The 24,981-nt window shown below is 36.7% G+C and overlaps 1 long non-coding RNA gene across 1 annotated transcript; it reads right to left on the bottom strand.

Annotated features, from left to right (window-relative positions):
* Positions 1-1,659: 1,659 nt before the first annotated feature.
* On the bottom strand, positions 1,660-24,981 carry LOC148650350 (uncharacterized). Its single transcript, XR_015925836.1, has 3 exons — positions 24,463-24,981; positions 14,317-14,431; positions 1,660-2,055 (listed from the first exon to the last, which is right to left on the bottom strand). It is a non-coding gene; the product is annotated as an uncharacterized LOC148650350 (long non-coding RNA).

Genomic DNA, 24,981 nt, shown 5'->3' with positions numbered 1-24,981 from the left:
TTCTTTCTTGAATTTCACAAGGCTGTACATTCAAAATGTTAGGTCATTACCCATGCCCAATCCTCTTACTCATTAATGAGGTGATTTACTGTAGTGTGTATGCAATAATCAAAGTCACCCAGGTGTATCACAGTCAATCATATTTCATGACTGATCAATTAATCAGAAGGATGCAAAAAACATTTAATCAATATCAAAAACCCATGCATTTAATTTTTTCTGAAACTATGTATAGAGTGATTAGTTTCTATTGAAATTCAGTATGACAATTGTATGAATGTGTACATTTTTATTCACCTTGATCCTACATTTACTAATTACATATTACCTCCTTTTAATGTGTCCATGTTCAGAAAGGTTTTCAAAGAATTAGTAAGTAATACTGCTTCCCCTCAAGAAAAAAAAGACCTTCAACATTCCATATATTTTTAACCAAATCCATCAGCATACAGAAATCCATTGAGTTTTGCAGTCTTAACTTTGGGAGTCTTCAAATATGTCAAGTAAGGTAAAATCTAGCAAAAAAAGAGTTGTTGCTCCAGAGATTTATTTTTCAGTAAGTGAAATAAAAATCTTAATGTGATTAAATTCAAGCAATTAAATTTCTGAGATTAAATTCTTTCCAAAAATATCAAGAAATGTATGCTTATTTACATATCAGGATAGCATTTACTCACCCACGCAGTGTTTTCTTAAAGATGTCAATATGGCATCTTTAACAGCATCTTTAATGTGTTAACAGCATTAACACATCGCTGTCTTTCAAAGCGAAAGTGTGTGTGCATGTGTGTGAGGAGGGTTGACCTGGATAACATCAAACTTTGAACCAGCTTATAGGCTCTCCAAATCCAACACTTACAAATAACTTTCGCCTGTAGCAAACAACAATCCTCCATCTAGTGAATCTTTCCATTAGTCTGTGAGGCAGCATTCTAATATTTGATCCATTCCAGGCCCTGGGAAGGTTAAGGGCTGTTCAGTTGCTGAGAGGAACTTTTTTGCTGCCAGCCTCTGGTCCTGTTTCTGGAATCCCACAGGAGTTTCCAATGCTCCTTACATTAGCCTGCTTCTCTGACTCAAACCTTACAAGACCAGCTTGAAAATTAAAGAAAACATGCATCTGTCCAGACAGTTTCTGCACTATCATGATGATGGCTAGCTGTGTCTTTCTATAAGCACCATCTTTTAAAAATGAATCCGACAACTTATGATCAATCTCAGCGGCAAACCAGCCCTGCAGATTGGATTTTTTGGGGGGCTGCAGTTAAATTCACTTGTAAAAGGTGACTGAGAGACAGTAATCTGAGAATTGTCGATGACCATCCTGGGGCTCATCAGAACAGTGCTGCCACTTACATCTGAAAACACATCAGTCACATACTGTACATACAAAAAAGCACTCTATCACAGCAGAATCCTTCTGAAAGAAAGGTTTAAGACCAGGTACCAGTCATTTCCTGATTGCTATCTTCACTGGTTTTTTATTAGGAAATGGTAGGAACTACTAGGGACTAAGAACTGACTCTTTTGAGAAGGCATCTTGGTAACCAAATGGCGGTGCACACGGATGCAGTGGCTGATCCTGGTCTGGAAAAAATGGTGCTAAAAGTTGTTCCAGTACGCAGTATACAGGCTACCTCCACCAGACTCTGTAACAGCTTTTTCCTGCAGGCTGTCAGGCTCTTCAACACCCTGGAATCTACTTGCACCCACTCCAATTCCAGAAACAGGGTTCCCCCAGTGTTTTTGTGTATATTGTATTATGTATTTGCCTTAGTAATTTGCACTATTTGCACTTTGCTCTATGTGTATCCTGTCTACAATGTTTATGTATTTGCACCATGGACCAGGAGGAACTATATTTTATCCACTGTATACCTGCATTTGGCTGGTATTAAAAAAAGTAAAACTGAACTTGAACTTGAACTTGATCTTTCCATTTGTCATTGGAGTGTCACCACATTCATTGTCCATGTGTGAAGAGAAAGTGGATTAGAGTCTCTGCTTGTTTTCCTTTCCCTTACCTACCTCCTTTTAACAGCCCTATCTGGTTCCCTGCAAGAGAAAGCAGAGAAGAATGTAGGATAGGAATATAAAACATAGCCTTCTGTAAATTTGTTTACAACAAATTTAAAAAAGTGTCATTTGGTTGAGCTGTTGGTTCTGTATGATACTTACCCACCTATATTATGAATTATAAAGATACAAGATACAAAGTTTGAAAATACATCAGTCATTGTTAGCATTGAAGCTGTTTAATTACAGAATACAACAGGCTTTTAGATTAAAAAAGTGAAAAAACATTTAATGAATGTTTCCATAAACATTATTAATAATATCTCTATTTATTGGGCTCTTTAGTGCTGAAAATTTTCTACATATTAATCAAAAGTAGTTCACGGCAGGAATCTACCTTTTAATACAGATTGTACTACAAACTATTTGTTAGTACAATAAACTAAAAGCTCTGTTTTATTGCTTTAGATGACAGCTAAGGGGCAAAATGTAGTCTTGGATTGTTGAGGTCTTTTCACTTTACACAACTAAATCTCAGTGACTTAACTTTTTTATCACCTTTATTTTTTTTCTTTATTTAAAAATAAGGTTCTTGTGGTTCAACGGACAACGCATAGTTTTATTAATACAAATGATTTTAATAGGAAAACCATTTTGGTATTTACAGCAAGGTACAGTATTTTATTTGTTGTTGTTTTCTTTGCTTATAGGATCCAGCTAATTCTGCACTGTTTACACTGGAATAAACCTTAGCAGCTCATACACATACAGTATTAAATGAAAAGTTAATTTCTTACATGGATTTTTTATTATTCCCCTAAACATCATGCTTTTGAGATCCAGCCAAACTGATGGCTTTGTTCTATTGACTGGTTTTACTGTAGGTTGATTGTGCTAGACGCACTCACTTCTAAAAAAAAAACATTAAATCTCTTTTGTCTAAAAATACAGATTTCCCTTGTGTGCCTTTCAGATAGCTTTATACACAATGCATTGGAGCAAAGCCTGCAGATCTGTGCTCCTGAAAAAGATGCTAATGGAGGGATTATTGACCTCTAAAACTCAAATGCTTGCATTCTCAGGTCAGAATCGCTGCATGCTTTTCAATTTGAAAAGTGTATGTGGAATACAAAATATGATTAGGAAATGTACAAATACTAATAGTTCTTACATTAATAATTTAAAAGCTGGGAGCCTCTTTGGACCTTATGTACTGTACAGTATTACATGGAATGTCTCTCAAAGCTTTTTACTCTCTTGCTATATTTGTAACATTCAGCATTTACTGTTACATTCAGAAACCTTGAGAGGAAATTGAGTTCTGGAGCAGAACGCCACTGAACCTTGTGCTTATTGTGCTTAATCAGATTAGATGGGTGTATAATTCAGATATCTTTTTCAGATTTTATTTAGAAATGCAAGACTTTTTTATTCGTAAAAATAATTCAAAATATGTATAGGTATATACAATTTATATTGGATCTTGAACTACATATTATCACAAGTACTGTATAAAGAGACAATATGTATTGGCTTAATCAAATGATTCTTTTTGTTTCCCTCTTTATATAATTTCAGACAGTGTGTACATAATGTCATACATTACTTATACCACTGCATATCTTGCATGATTTGCTACCTAATGTTTGTGAGGTTTATAGTTAAAATATAATAGCTTTATATGAGATTTGACACTAGGATGCAAAGGCTATTTGACTTTTACTTTTTTAAACAGACTTGATAGTTGCTGTTCAAACTGCTTCAGTTATTTGAAAAGCTATTTGATTCATGTAAATCCTGTTGTTCGACTAGTGTTCGCTATACGTGGAAAGTGGAAAAGCTCTTGTCAAGCTGATGGAGAAAGATGTTGTTAGGGACATAATTCAATCCTGTTATACAAATCCTGTATATCAAATATCAATATGCATGTAAAAGCCAATGTAGCATCCTGTACTATAGCTGCTGCACAGAATTCTGAAATGCTTCTGCTATACTGTACGGTGGTAAAGTGTTGAAATATCCCTTGGTTCATTTCAATACCATTTAAGAAATGCTATTAGACTACTAGAAAAAAGATGCTTCAGCATTCTTCACAACAGCTATTGCATTAAACGGCATATGCCTTATTTTAGTTTTGTACTTATTTTTTGGAAAGGGTTGTATTGTGTCAAGGAAGTCAAGCTAATGTACATTTACATGCATACAAATTCCTATTCGTACAGAATCTGTATTTCAAATCAAATAAACTGAGTGATATGAAGGTAAACCACAGTTACACAATATTACGCAATATTAACCTAATGCATCCTGAAGAGATCATTGAAGGATCAAAATGAGGATAATGTGCTTGCTTTCTGCAGTAGAAAAGGTTCTGATGAAGATATAATAAACAGAATTTTGCAGAAGCTCTGATTTGCAAAAATGCTTCCGCAGAGAAATCTAATTAATCAAATTGGATTATTTTTTTGTCTTGGTCTGAGTGCGGTAAAGTAAGAACTGGAATAGGAGACACTTCATCTGATCTGCAATTGCTGGCTAATCTATCATGCGTATCTGATTTTGTCTTCTATTCAATTTATTCTGAATGTATTCTGTATGAGGGTCTGAAGTTCAAGTGTCTTAGTCCAAACATTAAGAAAGCATTGTTATGCATCAAATATCATACTCAATATCTGCCTAAGACACAAAAAAGGCTTGCAAAAGCATGCTTTTTAATGCCCATTTTTCATTGGGTTTGTTTTAGTAAAATAATAAAATAATAAAAGCATTATTGAGGGAAACTGTGTCGTATCCTAGTTCACACATTGCCACTTATTTGTTAACTTATTAACTTAAATAACTTTTAATTTATTTACTTATTTTTAAAGGTTTTAATGTGTCTGAATTTTTTTTAATCTTGTTGCTATTTTGGCACACAAGGCAGCCATTTCATCTTGCAACTCACAACTGGCAGCCCACTGAAGCTCAGCAGGTGTGAGCCTGGTCAGTACCTGGATGGTAGACCTCTTGGGAAAAACTAAGGCTGCTGCTGGAAGAGGTGTTAGTGGGGCCAGCAGGGGGCACTCACCCTGCGGTCTATGAGGGTCCTAATGCCCCAGTATAGTGACATGGACACTATATTGTAAAAAGATGCCATCCTTTGGATGAGACATAAAACCGAGGTCCTGACTTTCTGTCATCATTAATAATCCCACGGTGTTTCCAAAAAGAGCTGGGGTGTAACCCCAGCATCCTTGCCAAATTTCCCATTGGTCCTTACCACTCATGGCCTCCTAATAATCCCCATGTATGAATTGGCTTCATTAATCTTATAATAGTCTTATAATAATAGCTTACACTTATATAACAGTTTTCTGGACACTCCACTCATAGCACTTTACAGGTAATGGGGACTCCCCTCCACCACCACCAATGTGCAGCATCCACCTAGATTAAAAATGTCATAATACTTTCAGCATGTTTCATACCAAGTAGAGTTGTTAAACCAGGACTGAAGGTTTAAGACATGGATTCCAGGTGGTTCAAAATGTGCTCTCCAGAGTGCCCACTCTGTCCTATTCTTCTTTGAAAAGAAGACAGTTGAATTTTAGAGTCATGGTTGTAAAGATATAGAAGAGGAGGTTCACTGCTGAGCACTGTGGTAGCTACAGTATTTGCTACCTGAAAGAAGAAACATCCCTATGCATGTAATTGTCTAGAGTAAGACCTAATCATAAATTGCAGATATCAAGCCTTTTGAGAAAGTATTATCAGAGAGACAATTTTTCATCTGAAGTTTAAATGGAAATGTTCAATAACAGGATCAAATGGACACACACACACTTTATACTTCAAAATATGTTTATTATTTAAAAATCAATGGTCAATGTTTTGCCATAAAAAATGTATGTTATTATTTCTTTTTAATTAATAAACATATTTTAGAGTATATAGTGTGTGTCCAATTGGTCCTGGTTTCAATATTGTGTTTTCTCTGAATAGCACCTTCTTGTACTGTCTCCTTTGGCAGTCCTTACATGTGTAAAACAGATCACAATATAAGACGGAAGAAGAAAGGGAAGCCTGGTAAATTGATAACAGACCCGAACAAACTCGTTCAAGTGGAGGAAGTCATTCACACTGACCGAGCCTCCAAATTAATAGCTTCTTTTTTTATCACGGCAGGAACATTAAATGGTTAGTTCTCATAGAGAAGGAAGCATTATGATATGAATGATTAGGCCATTTTTGCTTGATACCTACAGTACGTGGTTTTCTGCAGTCAATCACGTCACAATTGAATTGGCTATAATAGGACTAAGCCGTGTCAGAGACCCATTAACAAAATATCTTCCAATCCAGATGTAAACTATAATGATCCTGGAGGGACACAATCCAGCAGTTTTTATAGGTTACCCTTAAATCATCAGTTTCTACAGACTTGAAACTATCTTTCTTTTACACTCAAGCAGGTGATTTGATAAATACATAGTTTAGAGGTCATTTTAAATAAAGAAACCAACACCTTGAAGTTTTCAAAGATGCCTTAACTGAACTCATTAACCTGCTAAAATTGATTAAAAAAAAGGTGCTCCACATGTCTACACATCGATTTAAGGGTGACCTACAAGACCTGCTGAATTGTAGCTTTTCGGGATGAGGGATGGCAGCACCTGATCTAATCGATCAGACTGTACTTGGATCTTCTCAATCACTCGCCATGGAACAGGCAAGGAAGCCTAAAGCCATGTTTTTAGTGAGTGTATCTGAAAAGCCCAAAGATACAGTTTAAAACTAGATATAGCCAGCCAACTTAGCATGCTGTAAAAGTAAAAACTGACACCACTATCATTGTTTTTAAGTGAGTTAATTTTTTTCTTTCCGTCCTTCAAGAAATGTAATGCATGAAAGAATAATATCATATCATCTTTTCCAAAGCCAATTTTGGTCTTCTTTAAAACAATTACTTTTCTTATATAAAGATGTTTGTAGTTGTATTGAACTTACTAAAGATTTATATGAAGCTGCAATAATTTTTTGTTACATATTTCAAGGGCATCATGTAAATGAGAATAATAACAAAACACACTTCATATACTTAATTCAATAAATGCAGTTTCATTTGACAAACGAATGAACTGTGAATCAGTGATTCAGAAAGTGAAAGTATTCGATCCAGCTAAAAGAATGTGATATGTGACTCTTACTATTCTCTGTTTAAAATGAAAATCTATGGAGATAAAAACAACGATTAGTGTGCCCTGTGTGCGTCATGACTAAGAATAACAATCACACCAGCAATTAAGATTGAGCAATGGTTTACGTGCCAGTAACATGAAAAAGTGTTATCACAATCTTTAGCTGTTTATTTTTGGTTAATTACTATTTATTTTTTTCCGATAAACATAAACCAAGTGGAACCCACTTTCCAAAAAAAAAAAACAGAAACCCACAATGCACTTTTGAAATATTATATATGTGACTCACACAGGTCTAATGAAGTCAAACTACCCAGATGCTTACACTTGAAGGCTTTTCCTGTTTATACCCTTCCATATATTCTTATAATAATGTCTGTGCTAATTTGGTGAGTAAAATTACAGTTGAAAGCCATATGCATATAAAAAGAGCAATATCTCTAGAAAAATATGTCCAGCTTTATCAACTTGGCAGATGACTGTAAGCTAGGAGATAATGAGGAACACCCAAAACCACAAACAAAGTATCACGTGTTGGAGTCCAAGGTAGTTATGTCCATGTAGATTAAACATAAAATGGTTGTTGTGTGATTACTGCCAAAAACACATTCCATTTTCTCAGCTATCTTTGAATTTAGGAACCCTTAAGAACCCTGTACGCAAATGGTTGTTGGAGTACAGAACAAACTACCCCGCCATGTTGTTGAACAAGAGCCATGTTGTTGAACTTGGAGTCTTTCAAGTTACGATCTATTGATCAATTAAAAACTAAGTACTAAACAGGCTAGGTGAGTCAAAGTCTCTTGACGTTTGTAATCTGTCTCGTGTTCTTACGTGATTTAAATTCCAAGTGATAATAAACTTTGTGATCTGATACCTTAAAGCCTAACCACCCCTACTGCAGCAGAAGAGGGTGATCCCCAGTGATTTCACAAATTTCCACAATTTGAGCATCATGTTATGTTTTAGCTTCTGAATTTGCTTTATTAACCAGACACACTGTAAAAAAAGGTCCCAGGAAAAAACAGTGCCTATTGTCATGGGAATCTTTGCTCTAGCAAAACAATCATCATTCAGGAGCAGTTTCTTAATGACAGACATTGGGATCCTGCCCAATAAACCACTGAGGGCACATTACCATTTTCTGTCCAAAATGATTAATAGTTGTACTTTCTAAGAGCTTCAAAGACATGGGCCTCTATTAGAGAATGGAATAATCTAATGTGTAGATAAGGCCGAATGAGTAGTCACACTTTATAAATAGGCTCACTAGAAGGATGTAAAAATACTGCGGTTTTTATGATTTTTAAAACAAGCAACGTTTAGGTCAACATTCTCCTTCACTTAAGAGATGAACATTAAAGATTTCTTTGTGGTTTAATCAGGTTTTTGATTCCAGTAGGAAATTCTAAAACCATTGAAAGAAGAACATAAGAAATAATATACTGTATGTGTTATAAAGTAGTTCAGGTGGGTAGCTGCTTCAGCATGCGTAGGCTGCAAAGGAACAAGTAATAGGTTTATTCCATGCTGAAAAGAAACAACACAACGTTTCAGCCGTGGAGCCTTCTTCAGGTGTGAAGGTGTGAAACACCTGAAGAAGGCTCCACGGCCAAAATGTTGTGTTTTCTTTCTTCTCTTTTCAGCATGTTATAAACCTATTACTTGTTCCTTATGTGTTATGAAGTGTTATGTGTTATGAAGACACGTCCAGTGCAGACAAATGAGTGCATTTCAAATTGTGCCCTTTTTTGAGTTTTCCATACAGTGAAAAATATATAAATCTAGTCAAGCATACATTACATCTCACGTGAAACATAGCATGATACACAAAATATTGTATAATGTACAGTATACCTAGAGAGGCCACTGGCCTTTTTCAAATGACAGACACAACTAATTTATACTGGCACTGTACATCTACAAAGGTCAGAGTAAACTGTATAGCTATAGGACAAACACTTGATGAACAGCAGTGATAGATCAGTGACAGCATAAGATGAGAGGAAAGATTTACAGTACACAATGTACAGTTTTCACTGTAACCCTGACCATGAAGTCCATGAAAGTTTAATTGTGTTTTATAATACAGTAATGTATTCAGGAATTATATTTAAGACTATGAGATATCTTAATCCAATTATGAAAGATAACCCAAAATATTATTTAACACTCTGTAGCTGTTGTTTCTAACATAAGCACTTGATTATGGTTTTCTGTTGAATGCAATATAACTCTGGATAGCAGGATGCACTGGGCACCAGAGCCACTCCCATCAGAGCAGAGCAGAGCATGGAGGTAAGGGAACTGCATTCCTTATCAGTGGAATCAAACCCTAGACCCTGGTAATACAAGCAGTACACTTAAACAATCTGAGCCACCTAGTACCCTGAAGGCACTCATTTCTAATTAAACAGAATATCTTATCTATAAGGTTCATAGCAGAATACAAATTTTACAGATGGGTTCAAAACGTCTGGTTCAGCATCATCATAAATTCATGAATTAAATATATTGTAAGTCATGTTCAGATTGCAATCAGGAAAACACTCCACTCTTGTCTGCCAGGTATTTTTATAATAGAATATGAAGTACAGGACAGATGTGTCTGAAATTGTATATTTTGTGTTCTGGAGGAAATGAGAAAACTGACACGACACTGCAGAGAAAAATGAATTTCTGTCAAAGTGTTGAAAACTGGCAAAAATTGGGGAGCATGTTTGGTTATTAGGGTCAACAGAGCTTGACAACTTAATTCTACGCAAATTTGTGAAGCGTTCCATATTTTTCCATCACCACCCCGGGCATGAGCTCTTCATCCCACTGCCCTCAGGCAAGAGATACTGTACAAAAGCATACGGACACTTACCACCAGATTCCTCGATAGCTTCTATCCACAAGCAGTGAGACTGGCGAACACATTTAGCCATGCCCCTCGGACCGCACCTACACCATCAACATCATTATGATTTCTTATTTATTGCACATCCAGTCATTGTTTACATGTCTGCATTGTTTACATTGAAACTGTTTACTTGTTTACTTGTACATTGCCTACTGTTTGTTTGTATATTGCCTTGATGCACTGTCTGCACTTTGTATTTTTACACTTGTTTTAACAAGTAAATAAGAATTCCATTGTACCAGTACATGTACCGGTTACATATGGCAATAAAGTTCAAGTTCAAGTTAATCTATGAGCAATGAACAACATATCACACTTCTGTTATGTTCAACTGGCACATTCTGTAATGACATATCATTGTCATCTGAAATTAAAGCTAAACAGTGGACAAAAGTTTCTCCGATCTCTTTCTTTTATCCCCTCAAGTGACCCTTGCCTGTACTAAAAGTTCTTCTTGAGTAACAAAAGTAATGCTTTAAAGTCCAGCATGAGCACAAGCCCTTCTGTGGTTAAGATGAGAATATTTCCTTTATACAATTTCAAAAGTGTTCTTCTCAAAATGTACAGAAGATTAAGACTCATTTACAATACTTTAATTACTTATTGTGAAATTGTGTCAAATCAGAAATGTATTGCTGTTAGTTGTATTAAGCTAAGACACAGTGCGGATAGCTATACTATGATCCAAAGTCTTTCATTACCAAATCCCAAAATACAAAATGAGAACAACATTCCCATCTTTCCAATATTTTTTAATTAATGCATTGAGGGTAAGGCCACTACACTAACAATATGGGTTAAGAAAATGAAAAAGAAAAGGGAACAGCACATCTATAGCTTGGTTGACAGCGTGGGAATCACTGTATTTCTTGCTGAAGACAAAAAATAAACAATGATTGCAGACAAAGTCTGAAAGAGAATTCCATAGCTTGAATATAATACTTCTACTTTTTCATCTTGTTTTCATTTCCCAGAAATGTATAAGGACTCTCTCAGTCTCAGGGTTTTTGGCATTAAAACACATTTTAAAATATTTTCAATACAAATTTAATTAACCTTATATCCTGAATAAAATATCTTTTGCATTTTTCTTTTGACACACAAAGCAAAGCTACAGTATGGTACAAGTTCACTACTACTACATGAGGTCTGTAAAAGTAGAAAAACTGAAATCCACAACTCAAAAGAATAATAACATAATAAGAGTGTTTAAGAAGGAAAGATCCTATTACTTTTGTCTGTTAAGTGACCTTGAGAATCTGTAAGCACTTTAGTTCACAAATTGATTTAATTATCACTAATCTGTTTCATAATTAGGTGGAAAGAAAATGTCACAAACAATTTGAGAAAACAGAAAAACATAGATGTACTCAATGATGGAATAATTAAAGGTCTTCTTTCTAATGCTATGTCTCTCTTTTGTGTGTATATAATTTGCATAAAATAATTTAATTAAATTTGCAAGTGCCAGGATGCAGTTGATAAGGGCATGATTAATAATGAATGTAAGGTGATTGGTTGTGAATGATTTGCAGCTTGAGTTGAAATGGGTGTTATTTACACCTCATCTTCTCCATCTTGTTAAATATTATGAGCCATTAGACCCCACAGGCCATGTGGATAAATGTGATTTAGTCAGGCTGAAAAAAGTTTGTAATACAAATGGCAATCATTCCCCACTCAATGAGGGTTTTCAAATGCTTCTTTGGGAATGAGTGTGCATCGCCAGATTTTAGGCTGGGTGCCCTGAAAAGTCTTCATTAAACTGTATAAGGCTAATTACAATTAGCATAAATTAGAGGTAAAAAAAAGATATACAAAGCAAAGGATCTAAGCAACACTATTTGATATTTTAGAACTCTTGTAATGCCCTTTGATCCACCATTTAAAATGTCTTCTGTGCTTGAAATTAAAATGCCAGATGCAAAGGTATCGCTTTTCAACAGTACCTATTAACTGGACTTTCACACAATTTCTCCTTTAAAAGGATCCCACAGAGCCCACTTGTAATTATCACTAAGGTGACCAAATCTCTTCCTTGCAGTCACAGAATAAGCACAGAATGCATTTGACCTAATTTAATCAGACAGATGGAGATTGTAAACGAATAAACTGTAAAAGAATTCTGGAACGCGTTCCGTGGAACTATGCATGTCTCCGGAAGAAGGCAAAGGATTTGTTTTCCTTTCCTGGGAAACGTGAACCCTGCAAAGGAAGTCCATGTATAACACACTTACAACTACAAGCCTCAATATACTGAGGATTTAAAGAAAAAATATTACTTACAACAACAACTTCACAGATGCCTTATCAGGAAAATTAGAAAATACTTTTTTATTGAACTTACATGACATAGGTAAATGTATTATGCTCATTACCATTTGTCAGTAACAGGGCTGATAAATTCAGAAGGGCTGTGAAAGTCATAGGTAAATGATGTGTGTGGCCAACCACTGGGAGCAATACAATACAAGCCATACATCTGCAATCCTTTGCACTAAGCAGATGCCGCCCTGCGGGATTCTCTTCCTATTCTCACAGGTATAAATCTTACGTTTTTATGACATAATTGTTGTACAAATATAGAAATAAAACTCAAAGCATTATCTACACAAGTGCAGCTACAGAAGATGTGTGAGATCAGATAGGAAAATGTGTGACAAGTCCACAGCATAATAAAATTCCCATCTTGCAAGATTGCATTGCTAAATAAGCAACAAATCCTTTCTTTCCAGATCTAATAAATTCTAATAATTCCTGGCGTCATTTCTCAAAGCTAAATACATCATACACCAATCCTCTTCCTCTTCACATTTCACCTCATGCATCCCTCCTCCAACCCTTGTTCACCTGTGCACTTGCCCCTTGGTCACTGCTCACTGCAGGTTAGGCAGGTTAGGCCAAATCTCAATATAACTAAAACTGGTTATACCTCATGAACAACAGATTAAATTACCACCTGTGCCCAGTCACCGCTCACATTGATGATGTGATTGAGTCTTTATGCCACGAAGTCAATCAAGCATATCCTAGTCATGAATGATCAATTAGTTTAAATGAAACCACAAACATTCAACTTTCAAAATAATCAAAATCTAAAATCCATACACTTCTTTTTCTTAAATTATACTTGCATAGAGTGAAAGGGCCACTATTTTGCATTGTGAACTTCTCTCTAAAAATTATAATCATAGACAATCCAAGTAAAAATAACTTTTAAGTAAATTAAATCATTTTTGGTCAATATTTTAAAACTGGACTAAATATCCATAATCCTCTTGCCACCTTACCACACTTTCTGTATTTAATGTGTGATGTTTTGCAATTTGATTTTATAACAGGATTTCACGAAACTTTCGTTTTCAGAACAATTGATTACAATTAAGTTCCTTTTTTAAGTTCTCAACTGTTTACTAAACTTACTGAAATTAGTGAAGCAAGTTTAAAGTAAAAGATTCTAAGTGGAAAGATTATTTCTATCAGTGCTAAGTGATATCAGTTTAATGTCATGATAGATACATCACAACAGTAACCGGGTACTGTAAATTAAATGATGTACCGCATTCCTAAAAATTATTTTTAATACCTGTGTGTTTGCAGAACAGAATTGCCAAATTTTGCCCAAAAGCTTTTGCAAGACTGATTTAACGAATAACATTCATTTCAGTCACAAAATGGTGCCTGTATTGTGCCACTAATACTGCCTCGTTCTAGGGACTGCTGCTTATTTGGTATAAGACCTGAGAGCTGATTGCTATTTGATGATGACACTGGAGCCAGAAAATGGACTTGTCTTTTCTTCTATTTTCCAGTTCATAAGACATTTATCCAGTGTATCAGGTCTTGAGTCTCAGGCATACAATTTCAGATATTTGCCTTGGATCTTGATTGGATAAAGCAGTTACAAAATCGATGGATGGATATGAGCCCAACACCTTGTTGACATCCAGATGCTGAACTGACGGCATATTGTAGTCCCAAATTTGCATATCATAAATGTTTTTCCTGTATTTTCCCAGCCCAAAGATATTCCCGTTCTCCTTCAATGATATGCTGCAAGCTATACTGTTGTAACAATATGGATCTGTTGTCAGACTTTTAGGTTTCAAATGACATGTTTTATTTTAAGATTATTTTTGCTTTTTTTGGAAAGAAGCTTGTTTAAGTTCAAGGCCCTCCACCATATGGTTTTAGAGGTCTTGAAAGTACTAAACTCACCAGTTCATCCTCCTTGGGATAACCCTTGGAAATATTTACATCAGAAGAAGAAAGAAAACACCCCCCATATCCTTGTCTTATTGGCTTTAAAGTGTCCAACGATGTCCCATCAGCCCTGAAAATAAAAGCATTGTCATCACCTGAAAGATGAAGACATTCAACATGAGCTGAGCTGCATTTCAGTTCTTAAAAAGTCACTTCACAAGAACTTGTCAAAATACCGCAGAATCAAATCCACAGCCCTGTTTCATGCCACAATGAGTTGGCTTTATATTTAACCTCAGGTCCACTAAGAAGCCTTCGTTTAATTTGTATGAACTGTTTCTAAAAGAAAATCTAATACATTATTTTTCACATTTCACATTTCCCCAGCAAGATGCAATTTTACAACAGTGTTTTGGAAGGTACCTCTGTTTCATCTGGGTGATTTTTTTCATAGTACAAATTGCAGTAGCTATACAGTACATCTATCCATTTTCTAAAATTCAGGGTTGCGGGGGAGCTGGAGCCTATCATGACAAGCAACAACCTCAAGGCCAGTCCATCTCAGGGCAGACACAGACACAGACCAACACACCTACTGTAGGACAAATGTTCTAAAAGTCAATTAACCTACTGTACCAGTATTTATTTGGACTGTGGGAGGAAACAAAAGCATCCAAAAGAAACTCAGGGAGAGCATCAAAACACCATGCAGGTACAAGCATACAAACACCACACAGGTAGCACCCCAGTGCTGGATTGGAAGCCACAGTCTCAGCACCGTGAGGCAACAACGCTAACCACTGTGCCACCCACTGTACCTATTACAAATGAAAGTGTTTACTGATAATATAAAATGACAACACCAAAGCATCGAGTGGCTGACTAAAGTCATTTCATTCTAAAATGAAATTATTATTTTTCGTTTTCATTTTAATAGCTTTCATGCTGTGATGATACCTGCTCACTCATATATTCCACTTGAGGTATTAGAACCTTTGTAATGAACATATTCCAAAAAACAATGAAGAGTGCTTTTCACACTAGGGCATGGGGCTGCATAATGTCTTATTTCTTCTAAGACACTCTTTTTAAGTCTCCATTGACTCTTGACATTAAAACAATAAAACAAAATCGAAAGAAAATAAAGAATGCCAATTTTTACACCATTACCTACATTCTACATAAGGGTATTTTTAATTAAGCATGGAAAAAGGCCAGAAGTTGTCAGACATAGATGGAAAAACATAGGAAAACCCTGCAGGGGTGAAACAATAAAGTCCGCAGTTTAGAAATGTCTATTTGTTGTTTTAATTAAAACAAAATCTCAGGTTGTTTGAGGGTACTTCCACATCCAATTGGATAAAGACAGTATCAGAATTAACGACCTATGACAGGGTTGTTCAACAGCAGAGGGTTTAAATCCCCATCGCATGCTGTGAGCAGTGTTTCATCCATCACATGTTTATCTTCAACTACAGTACATGTTCTCTGTGTGCACATTCCCAGCTGGCAGCATTTTATCTTCCTCTCTAAGAACAAGAAATGAGATGATTTGTTCCTTTTACTGCACCATCGCCCAGAAAGCAGACTCTCCTTTATTTGGTTCATCAGGATGCTGTAAATTCCCCTAAGCTTTGCATTTAGCTCCACTGCCCCTCTAACCCTTCCTCAGAATTGTTTCAGCATTTACTTCTTCATACAGGCGGTTCTTTCATTATTATTTCAAATTCACTTGTTTTCTATCTCCAGTCTCCTATTTTGGACCTTCTTTATATATTCACCTGGCAGCAAGTCAGCAGATAAGAAAAATAAAAAAACAGAGTCATATTAAGTTATGAGGCACGTGAATCATGCATTGGACTTTTATTTATATTGTGTCTTTTGAACTTTGAAGGCAGCTTTGTTCTTTATTTTCACCATTTGTTCTCCTTCTACCTATGTTCTAGTGTGTATCATAACTCATATTGATATCTTCCACTTTCTCTAAGTTTACCACCAAAAATAAATATAAATATGAACAGATGTTTCATGTTAAGAGTAGTGTGCACGTGAAAATCTGTACAGACAGACTATACCCCTCATAAAAATAATAGTTTCTGTAGAAGAGTCCCAATTCATACATTTCTGTTGAACCTCAAGGTCATTTATATTTTTTCTAAAAAGAGGCAATTGAAAAACCTTTTACTTTCCTTTATTCTAGCATATTTTGTCCAATACTCACTTTTTTCACTTTAGTGAAGACAAATTATAAATTTAATTCATTGATCTTGTATGAAATTCTCCATCTGCAGTTTCATCCTTACCTGACAGAACAGGATGTGGATTGAAGAGTGTGACTGTTGACATAGTTGACATAATTACAGAGGCACTTAATGTAATATAGCATTGCACTTCTTCGGATATTAAGGAAGGTGTACCAGATGAGGGACACTCCTTTGGAAAAGCCCAGCTCATAGGAACCTAAACAGTTTTCCATAGCAAATGCGTTAAAATTTCTGAAAAATTATGCATTGAATGCATTGACACAAAAGACAAATAAACAGTCACTCACTGGAATAATGGATCAGCATTTACATCATGTACATTATCGCCAAACACAGGCTGCTCTATAAGAAATATTTCTGGTGATTAAAATAATGAATGTTCTATTTATGTAGTCATTAAGGTCTGTCATTGCTGCTTTGTCAACAGTGTTGCATTTTTTCTTAAAGAAAAAAGCCTGGTGAGTACAAAAAAAGTAAATCTAGGTTGTTTTTTTATGCACAAAAGAAGTAATATTATATTACCAAATATCCAAACATAATAATACTTGCAAACAGGCTGTAAAGGAAACCTCATTTGTCATTGGTTTCTTGTAATATGCAGGCCTTATTATTGTCCTAATTTTCTGTTTAATATTCTAGTAAATTCTAATATACAGTATCAAACAACACATCTGAACATCCCAAACTAATGAACTCCCAGCCCAAAGTGAGAGGAGACTCATCTTTAGAGCCACTACTTGAGAAGCAGCTCAACATCTTGACAGAATATTACACAAAAAATGTCCTTTTGTATTATTCTAGCTGTTTTTTTTTCATAACTTAGGAAAATCCACAAATCAGCAGGCAACAAATTAAAAATAAGCCATTAAAACAGTTCAAAGCACACTTGTCATGTCTTAATTTCTCTGGGGGCAGACAAAATAATACCTTTGTGTAATGTTTTTTCCCATTACCTCGTGTTACTGACTTTGGAATAAAATAGTGACAGCCGATTCTGTGCTACTTGTTTTCCTTGGCACTTTGTCACTTTGTCTTTTGAACACTTTGAGAATAAACACATCCCAGATTAGAATAATGCCCTTAAAAGAATAATGGCAAAAAATTCTGATCATCAAGACATGACCCACCACACCTACCCCACAGTTTGCTCCAGTATCTTTTATATAACACTTAGCAATTAGTGCATTCATTCTTATTTTCTTTGGTCATACTATCACATTGTGTTAAACATACATTGTCATTTATGCAGTAATTCTCCTCTGTTGCACACATCTTAAAATCCTAGACCATGCCACCTGGCCACAAATCCCCAGTAGACTTCATCTGTTAATGCTGAATATACTGTACATATGTGTCACTCTGTCACTCAATGGTAGCAAAGCTGTTGATCATGTTTTGACAGCTGTATTGCATTCCCACTCAGTATTTCCACAGTTCAATAACTTACTGTGTAGCTTCTCTATAAAAAATTTACCTTGTCCTCAGACATATGGCACTCTGCTGTTCTGTCACCTGCCAAACACTTAATATCTTTCCAAGTCATTAATCATGTTTGACAGTTTTTTTTACATAATCGGTTCTGGCTTCAGGGAAATAATGGAAAACCAATGTGCCTTTCATATGCTTAACTAAAATAATACACTAATTTTGATCATGTTTATTTTTTACAATATTCACCCCTTATTGTTTCTGAACTTTTAATATCATGGGTTTACGTATTTTTTGCAGTTAATGACATTGACAGCATCCTTTATAAAATGCTGTTTTTAAAATTTAAAAGGGTTAAATAAGTGTTTTTTTAGGACTAAATTCACATGTAATGAACAGTTAGTTAATGAACTTGGACTGCAGTAAATTAGAATTATGATTCTGCCTAGCTTCATAGTGTATCCTACAGCTATTGTTTCTTTACAATAATCAATTGGATATTCTGCCACTTGCTACAGGTTCGGAGTGGTTATGGTGCACAAAATTGCAAATGAAAGATCCTGACATTGTATAACTGACTTGCAAACCACTGTTGTTCATGACAAAACCAAGTAGTGGTGGCTCTGTATCAGCGCCTGTGGCTAGAATGTTGCCAGTTTGTATCCTGCGGCAGGCAGATGAATCCTACTCCATTGGGCCCAGAGCAAGACCCTTAGCCCCCACTGTTCTGGGGCTGCCATATAAATGGCTGACCCTGCGCTCTGACCCCAGGCTTCTCTCCTTGTGTGTGTGTCTCATGGAGAGAAAGTTGAAGTATGTGAAAAAGACAAATTCCTAATACAAGAAATTGCATATGGCCAATAAAGTGATAACATTATCTAACTTGGTGAATCAAAACATAGAAAACTGGAACCCGTATGAAGGGACTAAGTAATCAAACCTGTGCCACCAAGGAATAATTGTAAGAACAAACTGAGCAAACTAAGGGAAAACTGATTGCACAAGTAATTTGCATTGTTTGAGGTAATGAGTAAAGATAACAGGTCTGAGATAACCTGTACAACTGTTCTTCAGGTCCACCTGTAACACTTTTCTATGACCGCACCCAGACACTGGGAACAATATTTCAATTAATCTTCCAATGGTGGTGCAATCACAGGCTCTGACTGCAAAAACCAAGGAAACGTCAGAAAAAAAAACATTTTGCACCCGATAGTTTATGTAAATAACCTCTTTCACTGTTGTGATTATATTTCAAAAGCTACTTGAAAAACACTGCACTGTAACAGTATGATATAATGAACATTTATTATACATCTATGCAAGGCAAAAGAATAACCAGTTACCCAGGTTTATGTGTGTTTAACTTAAATAAAACTGAAGAATTCAGACATTTCCATTTCTCTTTCTGTCAGTTTATATTAGTATGGTTTTGTTGCACGTTGACTCAGTGCAACAGAAATTGATTGAAAATGCATTCTTCCTCTGTTTTAACGTAACAGCAAGCAACTACACACCTAATAAAAATGTGCTTTGTTATGGAAACAACTGCAGCTTTAGGCTAACCCTGAGATTTTATGTTCTAATATTTTAGATTAACCTCTTTGGCACTTTGTGATATGATTTTACTTTGCAGCACCATAACCTGCTTTTATTTTGTTCAAGCGTGACTTTGTATATAAATTGAGAGTGAAGTACAAAATCCACACAGAATGAATCATAATGTTGGGAATCAGCCAGACCTTTGGAATTATAAGACCGTGTTTTTGTAGACCATAATCAACAGTACAGTTTACAGCATGGAACATTTTTAAATTAATACAAATTAATAAACTTAATTCTTTGTATTAAAATGTAACAAGGGTTAAATGCTTTTTATACTTTTATGACATTTTTTTCCATTTATTTCCCACAACTTGTGAATACATTTATTTTCTTATCAATAAGCAATCAATAGTACACTTTGTCTTACTATTCAATTATACCAAAAATTCGTCAGGCATATCACAAAAAGCTGCCCACATCCTAACCAGGCCTACAGTACATACTGTTCTCTTAAGGGTCTGCCCACAATATGCTTTTAATTGTTTTAAAAGCTCTGAAAATTTTTAATTTGGATATGCAAAAAGAAGATTTAATTTTTTTAAAAAAATATTAAGACATTTACACATTTTACTTTATTATAGCCACATTTGTGTCCTGTTGTACTATCGACCAAAAATTACATGGAACATTTTACATCTTTATTTTAAATGTATTCATTCTGTCTAAAGCAGGTCTGTCATGCTATAATGCGGATTGATTTTGTTCTTTAAAACAGACTATTAACTTCATTAAGAGGTTCTGTGATGTAAAGTTGAAACGATGCGCATGAAGTGCCCTGCTATGGTCTGAAAACAGCTATAGAGCGCCATCTAGAGGATAATATATGTAGGACGAGCAAACTAAAAAACTCCGCGCAAGTCCGGGATTGCCATTGAGTTGCTAACTTTAAACAAAATGCCAATAACAGCATTTTAACAATGCAAATAATGCCAATTGAAAATACATTTATTTGCTCATTTCTGTTTTAAAATAGATTTTTGGAGTTGCTTCTTGTATAATAACCTCTTGCCATTTTGTTATTGTCAGTGTGCTCTTTTTATAATATCACTTTATTAACCCTTTACAATTTATTGCATTTGGAATTGTCTTTTCGCATACCCCAGCTTGCTCTCCATGAGACACACATACAGGGAGAGAGCCTGGGGTCAGAGCGCAGCGTCTGCCATTGTACAGCGCCCCTGGAGCAGTTGGGGTTAAGGGCCTTGCTCAGGGGCCAACAGAGTAGGATTCCTTTGCCAGCTGCAGGATTTGAACCGGCAACCTTCCAGCCACAGGTGCAGATCCTTAGCCACAGAGCCACCGCTCCGATCTTCCATGAAGATATTAATGGATTAATAAAAAAGATTAATGGATCTGTTTTTAGGAACTGCATAATTAGAGTGTTTAGAAAAATGCATGGTTTGGTCTTTTTTGTCTTATTTATAGCAGCGGCCAAACAAAACCCTTTCCTCATTTGTAAATCTAAGGACATATTTCATTACTTTATGCATAATATTTTCGCAGATACTCGTATCAATGAATGTCATCTCCTTGACTCAAAATGTACGTGATTCACATACGTGGGTCTCACTTTCCAAACACGCATATCCGTTTTGAATTCTGAGCAATCAATTCCAATTCAATTTAAGTAACAATCCATCCCATGAAGATTAAAATTTCACGATTCTTCAATCCTCCATCACATCTTAATCATAAGGTCATCCAGGGCTGCTTCTATTCAAACTTGATGTGGAGAATGAAGCACGCAGTAAGCAGCAGACAAGGCGATGCAGTAGAAGGGGTAATTGTGGTCACAGTGGCGGTGTTCACAGTGGGGCTCGGCGTCAGGGGTGTCACGGCCCGCACTCTCCTCGCAAACGCCATTACATTACCAAACCCACTGTTTCATGATCTCATTCCTAACTGAACCCATCACATTCTCACAGGCACCGGAGTCCACGGATTCTCACTTCTGGACCAATTATCCAACCACGTCCCCCTCCCTTCAGTTTTTAAAGTTCCCTCACGCACTAAACCACACTAACTATTGAGACACCTTCTTTAGAGTTCTCTAGTGCGCGGTTTTTGTCTTGTTGGATTTCCAGGTTTTTAGACTTCACTTTTCCCTTTTTGGTCTCATCTCTTGGATTTCCTCCCTTTGGGTTGTCTTCTCGGTTTGTCTCAGCTCTTTCTGGTTATCTGATCTCTAGCTTCTCCTATCGACCTTGCTTCTGGATTACGGTTTTGGATTGTTTGCCCCTGCATCCTGCAGAATTCACAGCTACGCACAGGATCATCGGAAAACTACCTGCCGGTTCCCTGACAAGAGGCAGCTAATACAAGTGACCCCCACAACATCACTGCTTTCAATGAAATGAAAAGACAAAGAAATTCATGCAACAATTGCTCATGATCTGTGCATTATCAATGAGAGAGACTGGATTTCTAGTGCAACCAAATATTAATTTGTCAACTGCTGCATCCATCTATCAAGCCCTTCATACACAATGCAAAATCAACCATGATAAAACATTCACTAAGTTACACACACAACATGAAACACATCATAACAGTCAAGAAAGAGTTAGAAGTAAGAATAGCTATGGAAGATTAAACCAATGCTAATGGATTCTTTCAATCTAACAATAGGAAAAAAAGATCAGTTGCTATAATAGTAAAGTGTCTTAGGGATAAAAATGGGCCTATTATAGAAGACCAGCAGGGAATGCAGCCAATGTTTGCAAAAAAGAAAAAAAAAATAACATGCTAGAGTTTAAAAGATGATCACACTCGGTTCTAAACACTTACATTTTATCGAAGAATGAATTATTAAAATGACAAATGACTTCAAATAAATAACTTCTCCTAAACAGACATTATCCATTTGTGGATTCCTCAAAGGAATGAGGGAAGTTATTCATAAACGGCATAAAAGCTACATAAATTACTCTTCAGGCTGGAAGTGTACCTATTAATGGGGGGGAGCAGATGTATCGCCAATTCTTTAAAAAGGGACAAAACAGAGCCTGGGAAATATAAAGTTCTAGTAACAAAGAGTGATAACGGCATTCTAAGAGATAGCCTGCATAGATTTAGAAGAGGTACTGTAGACTTCTATGATCAATTAACTGCTACAACGTGGAGTTTATAATGAAAGTTCAGGAGGAATCATAACTGTCAACTTCAATCAAGCTCCGATGATTTGTAGTCATTCCTGATGTCATTTCCTCACTCACATTAAACAATTATAATTAATAATAATAATAATTGCCTACACTTACAGTATAAAGCGCTTTTCTGGACACTCCACTCAAAGCGCTTTACAGGTAATGGGGACTCCCCTCCACCACCACCAATGTGCAGCCCCACCTGGATGTTGCGACGGCAGCCATAGTGCACCAGAACACTCACTACATCAGCTATCAGTGGGGAGAAGAGTAATGAAGCCAATTCATAGATGGGGATTATTAGGAGACCATAATTGGTAAGGGCCAGGACACCGGGGTTACACCCCTACTCTTTTCGAGAAACGCCCTGGGATTTTTTAATGGCCACAGAGAGTCAGGACCTCGGTTTTAAGTCTCATCCGAAGGACGACTCCTGTTTACAGTATAGGGTCCCCTTCACTATACTGGGGCATTAGGACCCACACAGACTGCAGGGTGACCGCCCCCTGCTGGCCCCACTGACACCTCTTCCAGCAGCAACCTTAGTTTTTCCCAGGAGGTCTCCTATCAAGGTACTGACCAGGCTTACACGTGCTTAGCTTCAGTGGGTTGCCAGTTGTGAGTTGCAGAGTGACATGGCTGCTGGCTTTATATTATTTATAAACAAGTATAAATATTATACCTAGTCCCCTTCTCTTTGCATACATCTTTTGCATCCTTCCTACTCCTCATCTCCACCTCGCCAGATGCCCATTGGTCATTCCTCACTCTGAATGGTGGTCTCAGTCTCCTCATCCACTGATCAGGGAGTTAGCCATCATCTAAGTGAGAGAAGCCTCATTTACTGTGACAAAAACACTCAAAAACCTTAAATAGACTTACTTCTTAATTTGTTTTGTTTTTTATTCCTAGTGAAAGATGTTATATTTATGGCCTTACAACAAGATATACAGTACTTAGACTTTCAGGTAGCTTTAGATAAAGTATCAAACAAAAAACGAATCCCCAGATTTAAAAAAATATATAACAAATAAGCAAGAAGGGATGAACAACTTAAACTAACTTTGCGCCTCTGCTGTTGTAGACAGAAAACAGAAAAATTGAGTTTGCTTGTAGAAACTGCCCTCAATTTATCCCACTGACACTTGAATGACTCACTAATTCTCTGTACACAGGAAGTAGGTTCTTCTAGTGTAGGGCAGACTAAGGTTGGTTTCAGTTAGCAGGTGCATTCACTATATTGTCACACCCTCTGCAGCCAGAGGGCGCTCCTACTCTGTCCTGTCCCTAGTTTCCTGCCTGCTGTCCTTCCGGTCCCTCTCTTTCCCTTGGGCTATATATTTCCGGGTCTTGCACTCCGCCCTCTCTCAGCATTGACGTTCGGATGTCCTGAAATCCGCCTAACCACCCAGGTCGCCCCACATCCACTGCCTGAGAGCATTTGGTTTCTACCTGACTCCTGAACTGCTGAGCCTGGGCCTTTTTCCCGTTCTGCCGCTACGCATATCGGTCTTTTTCCGCTCTCCTGCTCTGCACGGTTAGTCCCTTTGGACGTCCGTGACAGAATGCTGAGCCCCCTACTGACCCGGCAAGTGGCGCCTTTTGTCTTGCCGCAACTTTTTTCTTTTGCTCTGGGCTATTTTTTTTATTAGTCAGGTCCTCTATTCTAATCACTGGATATCACTCCGATCTTCCGTGTCTGTAAGCGGGTCCTGTACCTGGCTTTCTTCGGGTAGATCACTCCGATATCAGTGATTGAATGTTGAGCTGGCTCTCCCATTCTGATTGCTGGATATCAATCCGGGCATCCGTGTCTGTGAGCAGACTACGGTCTGGCTTTCCTCGGATTGTCCACTCCGATATCAGCGTCAGCTTGGTGAGTTCCTCCATTCTTTTCGCTGGATATCACTCCGGGGATCTGTGTCTGTGAGCAGACTATGGCCTGGCTTTCCTCAGGTTATCCACTCCGATATCAGTGTTAGAATGTGAACGTGCCTATTGCCCAGTCTGCAGTATTTTTTCCCCGGGTTTTTTGTTTTTTAATCTTGTTTTTTGCCTTTTGTTTTAATTTCTCTTGCTGGTTTCCCCTCCTATTTGGTCCCCTGTGCTCCCTGTTTCTCTGAACTTTGGTTCCTATCTGTTCTTTGTGGTTTGTCTCCCTGGTCTCCCAGGTTTTTGTCGGTTGTGTTTGTGCTTGAGTACTTTTTTGTTTTTAGTCTCCAGAGCCCTACTCTACC

This window comes from Lepisosteus platostomus, chromosome 13, assembly GCF_059453375.1.
Source record: "Lepisosteus platostomus isolate fLepPlt1 chromosome 13, fLepPlt1.hap1, whole genome shotgun sequence".
Lineage (NCBI taxonomy): Eukaryota > Metazoa > Chordata > Actinopteri > Semionotiformes > Lepisosteidae > Lepisosteus > Lepisosteus platostomus.
The sequence above is the reverse complement of the archived record's forward strand: the minus strand, read 5'-3'. Positions and strand labels throughout refer to the sequence as shown.